Source organism: Peromyscus leucopus, chromosome 16_21, assembly GCF_004664715.2.
Source record: "Peromyscus leucopus breed LL Stock chromosome 16_21, UCI_PerLeu_2.1, whole genome shotgun sequence".
Taxonomy (NCBI): domain Eukaryota; kingdom Metazoa; phylum Chordata; class Mammalia; order Rodentia; family Cricetidae; genus Peromyscus; species Peromyscus leucopus.
In genome coordinates, this window is record NC_051084.1 from 43,581,040 (window position 1) to 43,597,045 (window position 16,006).

At 37.5% G+C, this 16,006-nt stretch overlaps 1 non-coding gene across 1 annotated transcript; it reads left to right on the forward strand.

Moving 5' to 3' along the window:
- The first annotated feature begins 5,812 nt into the window (after positions 1-5,812).
- On the forward strand, positions 5,813-5,915 carry LOC114690873. Its single transcript, XR_003734144.1, has one exon. It is a non-coding gene; the product is annotated as a U6 spliceosomal RNA (small nuclear RNA).
- The last annotated feature ends 10,091 nt before the right edge of the window (positions 5,916-16,006 follow it).

The following is a 16,006-nucleotide window of genomic DNA, read 5'->3' on the forward strand; positions in this document are numbered from 1 at the left end:
CACTTTATGCCACTGTTATGTGTGATTAAAGATGGGCTAGGAACAGCTGACTTTCATTAGTCTTAGAAAATGCCATTTGTAAGTTTAAGATATGGGACATTGCAAGGAGACTCACTAGCTAGCAATGTGAAATTCCTACGAAGGAAAGATGGAAAGGAGACCAGGACAGGAGTTTGTGACCACCTGTAAAGATGAAGCTAGCAACGTGAATGTTATCTTTTCTGAACTCTGGTGATTTCTGATTTTATGTATGTGAGAAAACTTTAATTTTAAATACATAATTATACTTAATATATTAAACAGCACATATTTAAATATATGCAAAATATGCAACACATATGAACATTTCTGTAACAAATTCAGTAATAATATAAAGTATTATTAACAATTTAAGAATCTGGGTCTATTACAATATTCACAATAACTGGGAGCTAAGGGATGGAAGAAAAGCCATGAGTGTCCCTGTATGTAGTGACTGCCAGCTCAGCAGAAAGAACGACTGCCATACATCAAGGTGTGCCTCTGTCTTGGCACCACGCACTTCAGCATCTCTACCTATAAGAAACTGACGGTGACCTGTATGTCGGAAGACATTATAAAAGTAAGAATATTTGGCAAAACTGTTTTCCTAGTGAGGAGAATGCTGTATTATATTCACTCAGCAATAGAACAGAGATTTTATAGTAATGATCTTACAGCATCACTACACATGGTAGATCTTCAATTATATTCATGAAAAATAAGAAAGAGTCAGGGCTCTCATGGTGAAGGGTTGGTGCTTCCTTCATTCACATGCATCACATGCATGCAGGCTACAGGCCTTGGAGACAGTGTCATTGCCCAACTCCCAGGATTCTGCAGTCATAGAACTTAGAAGAAAACAAAAGTGACTTTTGGGATGAGTGCATAGTTGGACAAGGTTGAAAGGGTACCGTTTCCACAAGGTACCATTTCCACACTGGAAAATGTGTTGTTTATTTTAGCCTCCAGGCTCTGACAAAATTGCTTGCACATTCATATAGCTATATATCACAATTGTTGAGCATCACAACTAATAGTTTAAATTTAGGGTGCAAGCCCCCTAAGGACTGCAGTCACATCTGTGTCTGAATGTCTAACGTTGTGTCCTTTAAGAGTAACAAATTCCACATGCTTCACAGTTAACTAAGAATCAACACACCTCCCATAAAATCTACATTCTCTCACTTGAAAAATTAAAAAGCTTTAAAAAAAGGAAATTTATTTGACATTGATTGCAACGTGACTAAAGATACACATAAGTTAATAAATAAATATTATATGGTTAAAAGTGTGTATCTTGTATTTAGTCCACTATTATTACATTAAGATTTAATTTTTCAAATGTTTTTCTAATAAATGAAGGAAGGTTCTATGCAAACCACTTGGCTAAAATAACCTTTATCCAAAGTACCAAGAGAATAATGAACATTTCAGCAATGTTCAGGAATGCATCCAACTCATACAATACATTCTAACTAATTTTATTTTTGTTTGGAGATGATAACTTTTTGAAAGAGTTAGTTCAGTGTAGAATAGTGAATTCTTTTGACCACAACCTAGTGTCAACATCTTGGATAAACCCAACTAATTTATTCCTTCCAATATAATATTTAGCATGGTTTATTTTGATGACTACTTTCACCATTATCATAATTACCTTAGTTATATTAAATAACTGCATGTCAGCACTATGTCAAAAGCAGATTTGGTTACTTAAAGCATGTGTAATATTGCATAATTCCATAAAATCATTCCTGGACTTTTAAAACTTGTTTAACTTTTAATGTGACTAATGAACTTGTCTCTAGTCAGACCATCATAATTGCTTTTAAATTATCCTCACATTAGCCACCACACACTCCATTCTCTCTGGTGTAGTGAACCATGAAGACAAAGATAGCATGGGCTTCCTCACCCCCTGATCAACTTTGGTACTGAAACTATAAAAATGATGCTTAATATGTTAACTGTCTGTAACAATTCCAAGATTGTCTGAAATATGCCCAGTGTTTGGGAGAATGATAAACACTCATTCTTTTGCACAATATACTAAGTTCCAGCCCATAGAGTGTGTTTATAGTTCAGATATAAAACCTTAGAAACAAAAATGTGAAGACAACCTTAACCACGGTGTCACAAACACAAAATTATAATTGTATTTGTTAATCTATTAATATACAGCATGTACAAACATATGTTTATAGACAGTGAGACAAGAATATACAAGTGAGATAAAATTCCTGTATCTCATTTGATGCTCTAAAATTTTTATCAGTTTTTGAGTGGGTTTTCATTTTCTGTGTTATGAATTCATTTGAAGCTGGCATAACGCAACAACTCCTTATTTGCAAGGGCTTCATCACCAACATTCTCAGACCTGGGACTGACTATCAGCCTCTGCAGTGACAGGGAAGATGTTGTCTGAAGAGACCACTACAGGCAGCAAAGAGAATCAGCATGTTATGCAAGGGGGAACTTCAGCGAGGTTTTGGTAGGCAGCACAGGTATGTATTCAATTTTTATGAGCACATCTGGTTTATCTGCATTCCTAAATTTGCCCCTTAGGGGTCTGTAGAAAATTTGCGGTAAAAGAAAGATAAAACGGTGATTTGACAGTCTTCCTCTGACCCACCAAAGCAGCTCAACTCATTAGCTAACCATTATAAAATGAAACAAAATTCAGGGACAAACGAGACTTTTTTTTTTTTTTTTTTTTTACGAAGTGCCCCCCCCCATCCAGTGCAAAAAAAGCATTCCTCTGTTGATGGCGTGTGCTCCACCACGTGGTCCTTAGTCAAAGATTAAAGAAGGGTTGGTCTCAACTTGCCTCCTTTCTTGAGCTTACTCAAGTTACATGATTTTGCAAAACATTTAGGTGAGGTACTGTACAGAATTAGCAGATGGCTTTAATTTTCCTTGGGAATGGGAAGGCATACTCCAATTTTCCCTACTAATGTGATGGATGAGTTTTGGGAAAGTTTAAAGCACTAACTTTGATAGTTGTATGAAGAATGTAAAATTATATTATTAAAAACTAGTATGGAAGTTTGAGGGAGTTTATAGAAGAAAGATGTGGAAAGTATACAGTAACAGTGTTTGAATTATTCAAGAAATATTTCCATCAGAAAGAATCTTAATAGAAACTCTTAATATTTTATTTTATTGGAAAAAAATAAAGATAATTTTAAAATGCATCACGTTTTATTTATTATCTTCATGTATGTTTCTGTACACCTGTGTGCATGGTTGAGTGTGCATGTGTGTGTGTGCATATTTGTGGACATGTGCACACATCTGCCATAGTTGACCAGTGGAGGCCAGAGGACTTAGTACAGGAGTCAGTCTCTCTCTCCACCACGTGGATACCAAGACCTGAACTGAAGTTACCAAGCTTGATGGAAAGAGCCTTATTCACTGAAGCATCTCAGCATCCCACACTTAAGATCTTTAAAGATGACCTTGGACTTTTTTTGTCCAGACTAAATCTAGCTTTTCTAACAGTAATAAATGAAATAGTAATGGATTGTAAATAATCTAGGTCAATAACAAACTTCAGCAGCCAAGAGTTGAACAAACTGGAAGATGCCTGGTAAAATATGATGGGCAAAGTGATAGCTGTGCAAGCATGAAAATCTGAGTTCAGATCCTCACAGTCCATGTGAAACCATTCACAATAGGATGAGGCTATAATTCTGGTGCTCTGACACTTACAAGTTGGAAGGCAGAAGCAGGAAATATCTAGAAAGATTCCAGGCCAGCTGGCCTAGCATATGCAACCATGAATAGCAAGAGACCATGTTTCAAACAAGGAGAAAGTGACCCTGCACTTTGACTTCAAAAACCATGTAGTGACATGTTCCTGTCTGCATGCACACATGCATGCACGCACACTCACATACAGATTTTTTTAAATGAATTACATAAAAAGTTTACAATATACCCATAAGAACAAAACTTAACATGCTATCCAAACCAAGTTCGATGAGCGTGTGTACTGCACACATTAATGCAGATGTTTTTGTAATATTCACGTGTGGGAATATGTTTACAAATATGCATGTGTCTATGTCAGTGAGTAAATGTCTTATTGTCAACATGATCTTTATGGAGATACAGTTCTTAGTCAATCAATTAGCACAGAATACACAAGATTTCCCTGATATTTTACTGTTTCAAATTTTATGATATAGTATTTTAGTGATTTTTGTAGTCAAATTTGCTTATGTTGGACTTATCTTTTGCACATCCTTTTCTTATTTCTAGCAAATGATCCTCCCTCTCCCATTTTTTTGCTAACATCTAAGAATTCCTTCAAATTAGTGACAGAAACACTTTTTTCAACTGTCCTTGTCAGCTTTCTTACATTTTAATTGTCATGTCACTTGTAGGCACATAGAACATTTTCAATATACTCAAGTATACCTGTTGTTTTTTATGGTTATTACTGGGAAAATGGCATCTTCATTTGTGCCTCTAAAACTGAAGTATTTTGACACTTATCAAGACGAAAGTTCACTCCATTTGCAAATTACCATTCCTGCTAAACACAGATTCACTGGTTGGTTCATTCACTCTAATAACAGTTTTAGGAATTCTTGATCAATCATGTTTTGTCTCTAGAAGAAGAGTGAAGCTTACACCTGAAGCTGGAAGTCCATTTCCCAAATGAGAAGCCTGGTAGAGATCTGTACAAAAATACAGAGAAATACTGGAATTCAGAAAGGAATGTTTGCAGGCTTCATTAGCATAAAGAACAATTTCTTGCTCCCATTTTGTTTGTTTAGTCATTTTTTAAATGAACAAATGTTTCATCCATCTCTTACAGGCAATGACCTAGGAATAAGTCAAGCCAAATAATTAGACATGAATATAGACCCCTCCTTCATGGGGAATAATTATTGATGATGTGGAAATCATTAAGTTTAGACTTTGAGTAAACGTGTTTATAATTGTTAGAAAAGAATGGCAGGTTCAGAGGGGCTAACTAGTTTGAGTGAATCAAGGAGGGATTCAATGAAGAAGTGACATTTTCACGGACATGCAACCACAGACTTAGAACTGACATGAAAGATGAGTCTTACTTCAGATGAAAGGAGCCAGTAAATGGCCACATAGGGGGAATAGGGAGCCTGAATGATGCTACAAACACAATTTTAAAAGCAATTCAAGGTCAATAACTACGCAGAGTTAGCTATATTGAATTTAGATAGAGAAAGGAGACAGAACTTGGGGGGTTTGAGACACAGGTAAGGATTTGAACTTTGGGCATTAAGTGATTGCATCTAGTTATGTTCATAATCCTCCTGGTGACTGAGTCCCAGCATAAAAAGATGCAGGTTATGAACCTGTTGGACATATAAAGTCTGAGATGTCCACAGGAACAGATCACACTGTCCCACAGGAGACCATCTTTAGGTAGATGATCAAGTGTTTGGATCTGAATTGCCAAAGCAAGTTCTTTGAAGTTATTTCTCTTGAGGGTATTTGGCAATATCTGATATTTTTGTCATAACTGGAAGACATTTCTGGCCTCTTGAGCATACATGGCATGGATGCTACTGAGAATTCTTCTGTGTACATTACAGCCCTTCAAGACAAAGAATTACACTGCTCAAAATTCAGATAGTGCCAAGGTCAAGAAACCTTATCATAGTCTCTAAACGGCTGATTGCACTTGAAGCTCTGTCAGTCAAATAGATCACCTACAACCAGAGTGAACAGGATTCCAAGTTGTATGAAGCTCAGCTCCCCAAGTTGGATGAATGAGGAAAGCTTCAAAAAGGAAACAGATGTTCTTTTAGCAGCACATACACTAAGGGTGGACTGATACAGAGAAGACTAGCCTAGCCCCTGCACAAGTATGCATGCAGACTTGTGAAGTGTATAATTTGGCAGGAACTTAGTGGCATGGCTCAGTGGCTAAAGGCACTTGCTGTTAAACCTGTAAATCTAAGATCAATCTCCAGGACCCACATAATAGAAAGAACCAATTTCTACAAGCTGCCCTGATATCCTCACTCATATTGTGGCATGCACATGCACCCATAAACATGCACAAGATAAATAAATCATAAGTAAATAACTGTAAAAAACTATTTTTAAAGAATTACTAGGAGGTGTGCTTGGACAAGCCAGCCTCATTAGGCTTCACCAAGGCACTAAAATTCTGTCAGCTCTCTACTGTTGGTGTAACACGTCGGCCCACATCTTAGCTTACTATCTGATGGTAATAAACTCAGACTGTCTCACAGATTGGGTAAGTCTAGGAACCTAGTACTTCTGGCCTAGGTCACTGTGCTTATGGGCCTTTATAAGTTTGAAAATACCTTGTTTGTTGGTGTCACAAGCATCTCAACATTCAACAAGAGATGATAGAAATGTTAGAAACTCACTCATGTAGACACTGTACGTCAGAACCTTGTGACCTATTAACTGGCAGCTTCACATAAAAGCCAAGCACAGAAGCTTGCATTTGTCACCTCAAAGCTGGGTGTGAGGAACCAGAAACAAGCACATCATTGGAGCTCATTGGCCAGCTGATCTAGATAAACTAATGGACCTGAGCAAAATAACCTGTCTTAAAACATAAAGTGGAGGGCAATAGAAAAGAGAGCCTGATGGTGGTGATATATGCCTTTAATTCCAGCACTCAAGAGGCAGAGGCAGAAGGAGCTCTGAGTTTGAAGCCAGCCTCGTCTACAGAGTTAATTCTAGGACAGCGAAGGCTGCACAGAGAAATGCTGTCTGAAAATAAACTAAAACATAAAAAAAAATTTAATTTAATTAAGTTGAAGTCAACTACTGGCGTCTACACACACACACACACACACACACACACACACACACACACACTACACTACACTACACTACACTGAACATGTCTCAGTGACTTATAGACCTCTAGTTAGATCACAATTTTTAAAGCCTCCCTTCCCAATTTCCTATACCTCCATGGGATGAGGCTCTGTTGGACACTGGATATCTGACCTGTGACAAAAAAGAACAAGGCACCATCCACACAGGCCTCTCACACCCTGGTTACCTCTGTCCCTTGCATCCACCTATCATGTATTAGAAAAGAATGCTAACTCCAACCCACACTCAGGGAGAGAGAACGTAGACTCTGTGTCTTAGAGACTCTATCTCTCTGCTAAGTGTTTTCCCCCCTTGGGAGTCAATGTTTGACATCTGGCCAACCAATGCGTTGACTCAGCTGGGGTAAGATGTGACCTCTCAACAGTCTAAATAGCAAAGTGCCTAGGTGTATAAGTTTGCAGGCTTGATCTTAGAGCATTGGTTCTCAACCTTCCTAATGCTGTGATGTTTTAATTCAGTTCCTCATGTAGTGGTGACTCCCAACCATAAAATTATTTCATTGCTACTTCATAACTGTAATTTTGCTACTGTTATGAATTGAAGTGTAAATATTTAATATGCAGGATATCTGATATGCAACACCCAAAGGGGTCGAGACCCACAGGCTGATAACCACTGTCATAGTTTCTTAGAGATAAAGTAGTTTATTCCATCTCTAACATAAGTCCTTGAAGAAAGTGTAGATTGGGGACTGTGTGTCCAAAATACAAACAAAAGAAATCAGTCAGCTCTTTCAGTAAGGAGCTAACCCATTATATCCACAGCTCTTCACTCTCTATGGTCAGTATTAATTAGGTTTTCCACTAGAAGTTGGCTTCTGGTATCAGTGATATTTGCTAGGAGAAACTGGTAACAGTGCCTTACTTTGGTAGTAACAGTTAGTTTATCAAGGTCTAATGAAAGCTCTCGATCTGGACTGCTTGAATTTGCATCTTTTTAACTCTCTATTTGAACTTTAATCTATCTTCAGGACCCCAACCACAGATATGTGGGATTCACTGGAGCTCTTCTGTTACTCCTCCATATAGCTATATGGAATGAATCATTTTTTTTCTACTTTCCCCTTGAAAAAAAACCCAACAAAACAGATGAATAACTGCTTGATTTTTTTCCTGGAATATTAACTTATTGTTGTCCTTATCTTCTAGAGTAATTTTCTTTGTGCCCAACACTATAGATTTTATTTACATCAAAAATTCTTTGTTAGTAAATGACATTGTACTTTGTTATTCAATTGCTTCCAGTCAGTTTTAAAGCTTTTTCTTCTCCCTGAACTTCAGTATCTGAAATCAGCTTGAATCATTGTTAGACTAGATGAGTTTGAACTGTGCCTTACTCACAAACAGTGACAATTATCACTTGATAGTCACTGACTTCTCAACCCACGTTATTCCCCTTTGAACTTCATTCTTGGGGAATACTGGAGAGTTGGTATACTGGTCTTGGTATTCTGATTTGTATGGAAAAGACTTCATCAAAAACAACAACTTGCAGGGGAAGTGGACTATGATGTTGTATCCATGCTGATTGATATGCCCACAAGGATCCCTGTCTTTCCACTGAAATAAACATCCTCCTGGACTAACATGTCAACCCCCAAGCATGCCAGGCTGAGTATAGGCATAGGCTTGTGGCATCTCAAGGGCTTGCCATAGAAGTGTATTTCAATCACATATACTGACCATATGCCACTTATTTTTGAAATACAACATGATATTGGCTCTGTCTTCCCCCAATCTCTACAGGCTACACAAGTGGTTGCTCAGCTTCCTCATGGAGTCTCAGGTGACCAACTGTAATGGAGTCCAGTCAAGGGCATCATTCTGTCTCTGTGTTATACTCTCAATAACCGACCATTGCCTACTACTTCATTTCCTTGGGTCAATGTTAAAAGCAGTAACATATGATAGAGGGCAAAACTATTTCAGAATTTTTAAGTTAAAAAAAAAAACCTAAAATCAAATTACATGTCTCTACCAGAAAGTAAGCCAACACCATCAGTATTACATCATTCCAAAAGGGACTCATACTAGAGTCATCACCATTGAAGTATGAGGAATTACAAACTCCTCTCTTACTGGAATATAAAATAATGTCTTTGAAAGAAGCAGTTATCTCATTATTATCTTATAGTGCAACAATACACAGACCCAGGAAAGAAGTCGTGTGTATTGAAGACCCAGCATAGTTTAAGATTGATGCTGGAAATGACTCATTTTGTTAAGTGCTGCTATTAACTAAGTGAAATGTACATCAGCAACTGAAAGCCTTGCAGCTTTCAGAAAGTCCAAACCTGAACAAAGAAATCATGTTTCTAAGTATCAATCACTGGTGAGATGAAAGCTGTCCTGGATGCTAGTAACCCTGAGTTATCAAATGTTGCCATGAACTGCATTTCCATGATGTACATGGCTGATTGTATGGCTCATGTCTGGATGTCATAAATAGGATTAAATTGAAAGTCCTAAGGCAAAGTCATCATAGGAGATCTGTCTAACTGAAGATATGGTTTCAATCTCACCAAGGATATGCATTCACTAAGTTTGGTCTATTTAACTTGAATTTCCTCAACAAGTCGGTTCTTCTATGTTGTATGTGCCTTCATCTTTTACTGGGTGGCGTCTAAGAGACAGTGATGAACTTTGTTAATCATAGATGATTTTAAAGCAAACATGTGACCTTAACAATCCCACAAGTCTATAGTCTGGTCCCCGTCTCTGAGAGTTTGTTTGAACAAATTTTTTTCAGAGCAACTTGGAGCCTGCAAAGGCTTGGAATGGCACAAAGAAATTAAATTTTTGAAGTCACTCAAGATTGGTGAACAAAATGTAAGATCTAGCACTCCTGGCACCCACTCTGCAATTTTGACCCATATTCCATCCCATTCCTCTGTCTGATCTGCTTAGTGAGCAGCTGTCAAGCATTGTACAAAACCATCCTCTCCCTGCTAAAAATACACAGAAAGGAAGAGAAGGAGATGATGCAGAGTGCTGTGCTGTGCATCCAGGTGCTCCATTCAGTCTCTGGTCTATAATTAGTCTTGACACATTCCAATTGCCATTAATTTTGCTGACTCTTTAGCACAACACAGGAGTCAGTGTGTGAGGTGGGGCTGAGCATCATTCCCATGCAAGATCCAAGGGACAAGGTCATTCAGCAGAGTAAAAATGGGCTTCCAGAGCTGGAGGCTGTGATGGTTTCTTAAGCTACCAAAACATCCTTGGTCAAATACATTGTTGGAGTTAGAATTTTCCTAGAAGACTCCAAAAAAAGAGCAAGTTGGAAAAGTATCACATTCATTGTATAAAAATAAGATTTTCTTCTAATATAGACTCCAAACTTTGCTCTTCTATTTAAAGTAAGAATTGGTACCCAGTTCCCTTATTCAATACTATATAACTCCTTTAAAAAAGGAGATTTAGAGATTCACGTGATGAAATATGAATAGTTGACTCTTGCCATAATAGTTCTCCAATTTATTGTGAAATTGATTTTCATCTTTTACATAAAATCCCTGTATATAATTATGGGATAGACTGTGTTATTTAAATTCATGTATGGTGGTAGTGTTGGAGGAAGGTAGTTGGCACAATCATTACTTAACATTTATTATCTTTGTTTTAGGAATATTCAAAATCTTGTCTACTTATTTTGAAATATATAATAAAATACTAAAAGTATTATTAGATCTATTTTCAAAGTACTTTAAAAATAAATTTTCATATATAGTATAATACACAGTAACTCATAAAATGTTAGTTTGGGCTGCACAGATTTAAAAATATATTTAAACAATGTTTGAAACTTGTAAAATATCTCCCATTAAACTCATTATATGTAAAGTGAGAAAGTGTCATAAACTACCTACAATATTTTGTACAGATTCATGACAGTGTGTGATGATTTTGAAGGTAGCCAAGACCACATAGAATAGAAATGATGAAGATGACATGACACACTCAAAAAAGAGATTGAAATTGAGAAATATTGTTTGGGATGTTGAACTCTGCCAACCAGCAACTCAAAGGGCACATCCCCAAGCCTGCACTGGCTTTTTTGCTAAACAGCATGTTTTTCTTAGAGAGAATATTGTCACCCCAACTGGTATATAGATATAAGATTGTTTCCCTATAGCTTTTTCAAATACCCTTAATGCTATTTATCCCAACTATCCCTCTCTATGTTATTCTTCCTCCCCATTTCCAGTCAGAGCTCCCACTCTGTGCCCCATTTTTCCACTTGTTAGCACTGTGCCTTAGTAGTCCCCTCTACAGATCCCCTTCTACTTCCTTTACGTGACCCTTTTTAACTCTCCCCGATGTCTTTAGCTACTTTAGATTATGTACTCAACACCTGAAGGCGTGGAGATAGGATGCACACATAATAAAGAACATGTAGTGTTTACCCTTCTAGGTCTTGGTTACCTTGCTCAATATAATAGTTTCTAGGTCTACACACTTACCTGTAAATTTCAGGATTTCACTTTTCTTTATAGCTAAATAGAATTCCATAGGATATGTGGACCACATACAAAAAAAAAAGAGCGAGAAAGAGGAAAAAAAGACATGAAAGTAGAAGCAGTGCTTGCAGAGATGAAGTAGAGATTCACTGGGAAAAATAGAAAAATGAGAGAAGAGAGGACAGCAAGAGGATATGAGCAAAGTTCATTTGTGTGTGTGTGTGTGTGTGTGTGTGTGTGTGTGTGTGTGTAGAATTGTGAAAGAAAAAAATTAAAATGTTTATTTTAAAACTTTTCTCTCTGATCCTAAAGAGCTTAATTAAATCCCAAATGCCTGTAGGTCTTTCTGTATTTTGGATTAGAATTTACATTTCTGTTTCCCTTTTTTATTTTCTCAGAGTGCCTATCAATTCCTATAAATAATTCATATTTAATAGTAATACATTATCTTTGAATCTGTACTAGGAGGTTCCAAACTTGCTAGACTCAACCAAGAAAATTAAAAACTTCAAAAATAATCTTGCCTCGGTTCCAAGTTTAAAGATTCTAATTTAGACTCAAATATGGTCTGGGCTTTTAAATTTAAAAAAAAAATTCTAAATGATTCCAATGGACATATTTGGAAACAATTGAGCCAATGCTCTAGGGATGAAAAGCAACTATCTCTCAATTTGCACTAATATGTCACATACAAACTATGTGTGGCGACCCTTAGAAAGACTGTATTCAGAAGCCAATACCTGTGGTGGCTCCTACAAGATTCCTCTAGCCTGTCTGTAGTTGTATTCAACACCTAAGATGATATTAATAATCATCAAGTATGAGAGAAATGATCTTTCATGAATGAGGATGACTCTGTTATCCCCATAACATGTGAGTTTACAGGAAACATTGCAGATAACACTTCTTGCGCGTTTAAGAAGTTAACTCTTAACTCTGTAACTCTCAGGAAGGTATTTGAGATCTCGGGATCATGTTGAATGCTGTGTATAAACACTGGTTAGGGAATTCATGCATATCTCCATCCATTTGGAATACCAATAAAATCTACTTTCAGAATACTATTATATCTATGGGAAGTAAAATGTACAAACAAGGTATTCCTCCTCCTATAGTACTCCCAAGGGTGGTCAACATTAGAATTGCACACACCGCTGTCAAACATTTATCAAAAGCTGGGAAGCAGGGGAGAAAAGCAAGTTCCAAGTGTAGTTCATAAGAGTGTACAGTAGGGCTGGGCTGAAGAATCACTCAGTGGATAAATACACTGTTGACACACCTGATGACCTGAGGCTGATCCCAGGGACCATCATGGTGATGGTGAAGGAGAGAATTGGCACCCCCAAGTTGTCCTCTGACTACTACATGTGCACTATGGTGTCAGCACACCACACACACAAAAACAAACAAACAAATAAATAAATAAAACAAATGTAACAGAAATGTTTTCATAAGAGGAGAGGTTCACATTAAATTGAGGAAGATGTAAATTGATGCTGTCAATAGCAAAATAAAAAATTAGTGATGAAATGTTACTGGGAACAAAGATAGGGTGACACTTTCCATCTTAGTTTTTTTATAGTTTATTTTTCTAGAATCCATTCTCAAGAACTAAGGACTTATTTATTCATCCTATTGACAGTTGAAGAACAGTTATGGTTTCTTTCATAAATAAATATCCTGTAGTTATTTGCATTGCTTTTTAAATTTATTTTAATTATTTTAAATTTTTAATTTTATTTTAATTATGTGATCATGTGTGTCTTGTGAGGTATACTCGTGAGGACAGTTGCCAGCAGAGTCCAGAATTTCCAGGACCTAGAGATACAAGTGGACGTGTGACCAGTCCAACAAAAATGCAAGGAACTAACCTTGGGTCCTCTCCAAAAGCAGTGTGTGCTGAGCCATTTATCCTGACCCTAACGTGTCAGGTTTTCTATAAGGATGGATTTTCTTGTCTTGTGGGTCAAAAACCAGGAAAATGCCTACTGTGGACTTTTGATTTTTTTAATGAGGTTCACCTGTTTTCTGCTTTTAGGTCATTTTGTTTCCTCATCGGATATATGGGTATTTTCTCCAGTTCTATAAACTGTCTCTTTACTTTTGATTTGACACATCTCACATCTATTTCTGCCCTCATTTCCTGTGTTTCACGGATCAATCAAAACATACTTCATCAAAACCAAAGCTGGCAGCCTTTTTCCAGGATACGTTCTTTTGTATTTTTAATAATCTTATGTCTTGAATTGCTGTGGGATGTTAATGTATGTCCTGTGGGAGCCCTTCTTGGGTTCCTTGTGGCGTTACCCAGCTGGTCTGCATAGAGGATGATAAGGACCATGGGCCTGAGTGCAGGTGTCTGAGATGGTCTGCACTTGGCTGTACTGGGGGATGGTCTGTATGTCAAGTTGCTCTGATTGGTCAATAAATAAAACCTGATTGGTTGTGGCTAGGCAGGAAGTATAGGCGGGACTAACAGAGAGGAGAAATAAAAGAACAGGAAGGCAGGAGTCACTGCCAGCCACTGCCAGGATAAGCAGCATGTGAAGATGCTGGTAAGCCATGAGCCACGTGGCAAGGTATAGATTTGTAGAAATGGGTTACTTTAAGATATAAGAACAGTTAACAAGAAGCCTGCCACGGCCATACAGTTTGTAAGCAATATAAGTCTCTGTGTTTACTTGGTTGGGTCTGAGCGGCTGTGGGACTGGCGGGTGACAAAGATTTGTCCTGACTGTGGGCAAGGCAGGAAAACTCCAGCTACATTGAATTCATTTTGAGTTAATTTTTATAGTGTCTAAGACATGGCCAAATCATTTTTCCAAATTTATTGAATCCATCAATAAATTATAAAAACAGACTGTCCTTTCTTAATTCTGTGTTCCTAACTTTTTAAAGGTCACTTCACTGTATATGTGAATGCTTAGCTCTGGGCTCTGTGTTCTGTCCCCTGTACCATGTTTCTGTTTGAGAGAGAGTCCCATGAGCCTTTGCTTTCTTTTTTTTTATTTTTTCTTTTTAATTTATTTATTTATTATGTATACAGTGTTCTGCCTGTATGTATCCCTGCAGGCCAGAAGAGGGCATCAGATCTCATTACGGATGGTTGTGAGCCACCATGTGGTTGCTGGGAATTGAACTCAGGACCTCTGGAAGAGCAGCCAGTGCTCTTAACCGCTGAGCCATCTCTCCAGCCTGAGCCTTTGTTTTCTACAGTGCAATCAGGACCTTTCTTTGAGGGGTTGAAAGGGGATTGATTCATGATTCAGTACCTTTCCTTGTCACTGGCTTGCCAAGACTCTCAGTTTCTTCTTCATTATTCTGTGAATCTAGTAACACACCTATTTCACTGGGTTCGCCAGTCCTTCGGTATAAAATAATTTTCTTGCACAATTTCTAGATTTGGTGATTACAGTATTTCTTTTGTTCGTTATTCAGTTTGTTCTCTTTGTGTTAATCCATGTAGGGGTACAAGGATTTTGTTTATCATTTAAAAACAAGCCTCTGCTTGCTTTCTTCTATTGATTTTCTATTGGTTGATCTTGTCTATTGACTTGTGATATTTGTGACCATTTTCACCTGTGTCTGTTGGGTTTTTACATTATGAATGACACGAGCATTCCTTGCTATAAACGTCCCCCTTAGGCCCACGTTTTCTGTACCCAACACATTTTAGTGTGCTGTAAATCTGTTTTAATTTGACTCGATACTTTGAAAATCTCTCCTTTAACTTCATTGCTCATCAGTTGTCTGGGAGAATGCTGCTTAATTCCCATGCATTCTGAATTTCCTGAAATTCTTTGGATTATTGATTCCCAATTTCACGCCACTCTAGACAGAAGCAATGCTTTGCAGAATTTGTGGTATGCTCACTATGACTTGCTTTGTGAGCTCATGGGTTCTATACTCAGGAAGTTTCTGTGTGCATATGAGAACACTTTGTCTTGCTGTTGTGAGAGGGGGCATCTTCTGTGCATATCTGTCAAATCCATTTGACCTGAGATGGAGTAATCCATCGTCTCCTTGTTGATTGTCCTTTCTGGAAAATAAGTCTATGACTTAAAGTGGAGTACTGAAATCCCTTACTGTTATCGTATTGTAGTTAGCAACATGGTTTAGCACTGTCATGCTTGCATTGAACTGATTACTGATCACAGGTGGACCACAGATAGTTAGTCAGAGAGTGCCTTCCCACCTTGACATTTTTATTCTGATTTTGCACCCAACTTGCAACATTGCATTTAAATTAAAGTGTTGAATGTTGCTTGCTCTCAAGCCTGATGGATGGTTTTCCTTTGCTTGCTTGTTGGTTTGTTTTGAAACAAGGTCTCTCTACTCAATCCTACTGCCTGTGCTTCCCAAGTGCTGGGATTGCATATGTGTGAGGTACCACCCTGCTCAGGCCTTCTTGCTTTTGCACTAGACTGCATCATCTGATTTCCTGGTTTTTCAGCCCTTTGTACTTTAAATTATAAAATACTTGATTATTCAGGTGCTTGACATTGTCACCTACACATATCGGCATATGTCAACCTCCATAATCATATGAGCCAGTTCCATTGATTAATAAATTATTGATTTCTATTAGTTTTTATTGGCAACTCTAACAAATGCAGACCATGTTTTCAGTCTGTTAATGTTTAAACATCT